This window comes from Rhagoletis pomonella, unplaced genomic scaffold (genome assembly GCF_013731165.1).
Source record: "Rhagoletis pomonella isolate Grant_MI unplaced genomic scaffold, Rhpom_1.0 Rhpom_scaffold_00007, whole genome shotgun sequence".
NCBI lineage: Eukaryota > Metazoa > Arthropoda > Insecta > Diptera > Tephritidae > Rhagoletis > Rhagoletis pomonella.
Genome location: NW_023458561.1, coordinates 28,525,829 through 28,531,781, shown reverse-complemented (window position 1 = coordinate 28,531,781; position 5,953 = coordinate 28,525,829).

Genomic DNA, 5,953 nt, shown 5'->3' with positions numbered 1-5,953 from the left:
TTTTTAGACCCCAGATATAAGAACCTTAATGATGAAGATTCGCAAACCAAACACAAGGTTTATGACTTTATCAGAAGCCAACTTCAAGTAAGCAATGTCATTAACCAAGAAACAGACAGCGTAGTACATACCGACTTGGATTTTTTGTTTGATGGTGAAATCCCAACAAATAATTTTATGTCACAAATCGACTCTTATTTGGCTGAACCTCAGATCGGCCACAACATTCATCCCCTAACATGGTGGAAAAATCACCGTGCTATTTATCCGGAACTTTTCAAATTAACCGCAAGATATTTGTGCATACCAGCTACATCGGCAGAGTCCGAACGCACTTTTTCAATTGCTGGGAATATTGTCACGCCACGTAGAAGTTGTTTGTCACCGCAAAATGTTAGCCTTCTTACATTCCTGTATAATAATAAGCGTTTCTTCACAGATATGTGTCCATTTTAATAACTTAATTATTCCTCTTAGAAGGTAAAATGCATTTTATGTGATTTTTTAACCTGTTCATTTATATTGTTGCTGAATAATTACAAAATTGTCTCAAAACAAACTTATGTTCCTACATTTCAATTTATTTAAATGTGTACATACTTATTCCTACACACATTTCAACATTCGAATAATCGAGCACCAGTTATTATTCGAATAATTGACTACGAGCAGGTTATTCGAATAATCGACAGTGAGCGATTATTCGAATACTGCTAATCGAATTTCACTATTCGAATAGTATCATATTCGAATAATTCGAATATTCGATTAATCGAATATCAAGAGCTCTAATTTCCAGTACAATTTTAGATAGTAACTTCTCGAAATGTCGGTTTTAGGCTTTAACTATAATTCCTTATGAACACAGACATCATATGAATACAGATCAATCAAGTCAGCGCCGATCAAAAAGCATCGCGGCATTCATTTTTTGTAAGATAAAACCAATTCAATTAACTTCAAATATTATCAAATTATATAAAAAAGCTAATAATTTACTTATAAATTTTATATACACAAAAGTATTGCCTCAGTGACCAAATACAGTGGTTTTACTGCTTTTTTATTTCGCCAGATTCGTTAAACAATTTGCATATCTTATTAGTTATCTCATAGCTTTAGCATATGCTGTCACCCACTAAATTTGATAATTAAAATATTTAAACAAATTGACATATATATACTTAGTAGAAATATTTTCTTCTTTTTTTTCTTCGTAACCTAATTCATGTGACCTTCCAAGCACGTTGCTATGCGTCAGTGTGGATCAATTTTAGTTTTTTTTATTATTATTTTAGTTAATTTGTGTTTTGAGTCATTTCGATTTTGCGTCACTCAAAGGTTGAATAAGAAGTAAAAGTGAATTAATGAGTGTATCTATACAAATTTCGCACAGAAAACGGAAGTATTAATTTGAAACAAAAAGAAGGCTTGACTTGTGTGGGTCGCTTTGATCACCATCAGCACATTCATTCGATAAAGAAAACGTGAAACGTTGGATTGAAGCTGAAGATTTACAGTCTATTAGACAGATTTACAAATTAAGCAATTATTTTTTCTTAAATTTCACTCATATTTTTTTCCTCTAATCGGAAATTAGTTAATTCAACCCTGTAGTCTGTTTGGTAACATTTTCAAAGAGCCTCTTAATCTAGCTTTTCCTAGCATTTTAGATATCAGAAGTACCTCGGGAAAAAAATATCGGTGGATATTACTCTACAACAATAGTACGATAATTAAAGTCAATTTCTCTTTGAGAAAGTCTTCTATGAACGTGTCAATTTTACACACGAAAAAATCAATATATTCACAAAACTGGCGGCCAAATATAGTAAAACTGCTTTTTTAGTTTTTCTCTCTGACGTCAGGATTTTTTTTTCAAGGACTTTGAAATTTCTTGAATATGATTGAATAAAAAAATTATTCAAAAGATTCGGTGCGTTGTAGAATAACAATATTGTTAACAATTAAAAGAAAAAAATCTGTAGAACAGAAAAAAATTTAATTTTTGGGGTTTACCAGGACGAATAAGTATTGAAAATGTCCTTTTAAAACTTTATCCTTGGGAATTTCCAATATTTATTTTTCAAAAAAATATATGTCAAGGACTAATATATTAACTACCACATCCTCGAATTTCGTCCTTCTCACTTTATTATTTTTAGATAAAAAAAAATTTACACTTCTCTTTATAAGATATTGATAGTTACAATATACATAAATAAAGATACTGAAATCATTACTATGGAATCATGTATAGACTCTACAAGGGCGTAGCCAGCCTTTCACCTAGGGGGCAGGAGTTTATATAGAGGAAAAAATGTTTTTAATCAATTTTTTTGTGTGTATATAAATAGAAATTTTTGGGTATAAGAAAGTGTAAGTTTTCTTAAAAATCGGTTTGTAATTTTTTTTGTTCAAATTATTTTTTTTTTATAAAAAATGGTATTTCTTGCTTTTAAGTATTTTTCTCAAATTTTTATATACGAAGTATACAAATAGGCTTACCAGAAGAAAGGGGATTTAATCGCCTTTAAAATGATACCAAATTTTTTAAAATCGGTTTATAATTTTTTTTGTGCTGGTAATGAGAAGTAGATTATTTACATCAATGTGGAACACAAATGCTCTTGGTCTGACATGAAGACTGACCTCAAACTACTTCAAGAGCACAACTTCAACAAAGCAAGGTTACGCTCTCGGTATGGTGCAGGAAGCAAGCAATCTATTCGAATGTTTACGGTCGGTAATTGAACAGTTTAAATGCATATCTCTTCCACAAACGTTCAGAGTTGACCAATAGTCCATCCATCACCTTGAGAGCCTGTTGAAAATTAATTGGAGCTATGATAGAATTTGTCCGTCACACCCATTATACTCGCCTGACCTTGCCCGTCGGACTTCCACTTGTTTCGCTCTCTTCAAAGGAAATCAATTAAGCCGCTTCTGAGAAACATACGTTTCATAGTATGTGGGCAGTACCACGCCTATTTTCTAAAATCCTACTGCTTGGATAATTTGGCTTCAGTACTATATACATACATACTATTTCATTGAGATATGTATTCCTTTCCTTTTTCCTTAATATGCATATGCCTCTATCTTGCTCAAATAATTTAGGTGCCTACAAAAAACCATAACGCGAACAAAGTGTATAAGTGTGCTAGGATATAAAAATCTAAAGTTCACCGAATAAATCGTTAGATGTTTCAAACTAATCGATTTTCGAACTTCTAAAACGATTTTTTAGACCCGAAACCCATCAAAGCTCAACTAAAGCTAGAAAAAGTAAAGCTCAAAAGGGGAACATTGTACGCAATAATATTAGTCAAATATGTAATTGAACAAAATAATTTCATATTACTCTTATTAACCCTTTTTCGCCAATTTTTCTCAACTCTTTCCTTAAATAAATAGTGAAATATAAGTATCTTATTTATGTGCTATGTACATTAGACCGGGTCGTTGACAATACAAAATAGAGTAGTTAGTAATTACCCTCTAGTAAGAAAGTTTACTTTGAGCATTTATGTTTCATAAAGTTGTTTGTCCTACACCGGTCCTAAAAACAGCCAAAATCTGTTTTTTTTCTTCCCCTGTACTTAGTTTACTATTCGAAGAAAGAAATTTAGGTAGACAGGGGTCCTCATGCATAAAAGACGAGCTTAAGCTCAGACTAAGTTTTTCACTTATGAAGTGAGCGCCAACTCAAGTATTTGTACCGAAAATCGAGTAGGAGCTTTTAAGCTCACTTTTTATACAAGAGGCCCACGATTTTAGAGCAATAAATAGTACTTGAAAATACGAAATATATAACGAGATAAAACACTTAAAAATCGGTTTAATGATATATGTATGTGAGAAAACGTGCTAAGGACATAATTTTGTATGCCGCTAAAATCCTCTACAAGTAAGCTATCAAGCTAATTGTGCAATAACAAATCTTGCGAACCGGTATAATATATGTACATACGTGCATACCTACATCCATCATAATGCAGTTAGCATGGGTGTTCTAATAATGCCCAAGGCCAATTACTTTTAATTAATTTGAGACATTAAACAGTTTTCAACCACTCTGTTTTAATTAGATATTTTACTCCAACTATAAAAACTAACTAACTCCAGAAGTTAGTCGCAAGCTACGCACTGCGGGAGAAGCATTTTTTCAAGGCAATGCAGCTAAGAAATATTTCCTTCCACTCAGTGGTACTATGAATGTAACCGCGGTGATACTGCAAAACGTTAATTGATTTGTTATCTGTATCTGATCGCTTCTGGCAATCGTTCATCTTCATCAGCCAATGGTAGACAGTTTTGTCATTCGTTTACTAGGGTGCAAAGCTGTAAAATGATTGAATCAGTAGGATCTGCATTCACTTAGCACTCCTTTCAAAATTTTGATTGTTTGGCTGTATAAAAAAAAAACTCATTCCTGAGTGGCTTAAATTATTTTGAAACAAAAACAAACGTAATGTGTTGTTGAATGGCAGAGTTCCATTCAGTATAGAATGTGAATGTAACAAAAGTATTCGCAATCATCGTGATTGTAAATTTTGGTTGAATGCAATCAGTTTTGATCATTCAGTACTACACTGAAAAAATATGCCTTGAAGAAAATATTTATAGGAGACAATAGTCGTTTTACTTCTGCTTTTCTACTACTGCTACAATTTGGTAAAGTATTACCTAAGACCAGAAGTACGTACCAGCTTTGGATATTCTGTTAATGCTGTTTAAAACCAACTGAATGTTTTTGAAGGAAACTTGCGTTAACGAACTAAATTTTTATTTGTACAAAGCAAGGTACATTGAACAGGTAGTATCAGTAGAGCAGCTGATTGGATTTATTTTCAAATTATTTGGTCTCGAAAATGTCAAATATTTTTAATTTTTTCTCACGAAAATTATAAGTTGTTAAAATCCATTTGCTTGTGAAACCTTTTTCCATACAAAACAAGCGATTGAATAGCAGCTTTTGGAACGTTCGCCCAACTCGGCAGCACGACCGCTGATTACTGGGCCTTGCAAAGGATGGATCAATGCTTCGAGAAGCAAACAAATTTACTAGGAAAGAAAGTTGCATCAATTTTTATTTTTTCCAATTTCAATTTTTTATTTTTTATAATTTTGTGTATTTCACATGGCACGCTTTGATTTAGAAGAAAAAATTGAGAACAGTTGTTGACACTTTCGATACCAGAAGCAACAACAAAATACACGCAAATGTTGTTTTTGCTCTACTGATACTACCTGGTGTATGTGCTTGATTATTTCATGTTCTGTAGATTTTCCAATCTTTAAACTAAAACGAGTCAGCGGTTTAAGGCCCCATAACCTCCGTCTTAAAAATTGCAGGAAAGCGGACAACCTCACTGTTGTTTGATGGGTGAATGGGAAGGAGCGGATATTGGAGCATCTCATTTGATTATTTGTTCTGATTTGGCCAATTGGTATGCGAAACCGTTAACTGGAGCGAAGTTGCAGAGCGCAACTGGTAAGCACACTCAAGTGTTAGGAGAAGTACCCTGTGAAGAAATATTCGAGGGTGTAGCCGCGTACCCCAAGTTTATAGTGGCTGTATAGATAATATAAATACGAATGTTTCATGTACATACATATATCAATGTCCGACAAAATTTAACTTTTTTGACACCCAGGAAAAAGTGAAGCATTTTCGGAAAGCAGAGACCCGTACCCGTATTTTTCCTTTTTTCTAGATCAACTCATTTATGGTTTCTATGGGGAATCGGTCAATAAGGGCTTCACGTCTAAACCACGGTTTAACTGGTAAGGTACATATAAGGTAGTCCACTTAGACAGGCTTGCAGCATTTGGAGAAGAACGGGACCATCAGGCTGATGTAGGTGGAATGTACTGTGGCGAATACTGCAAAACACGAATGGCAGTCCAAAACGAACAAGAGAATGGAAGAATGCGCGATAAAAGATGT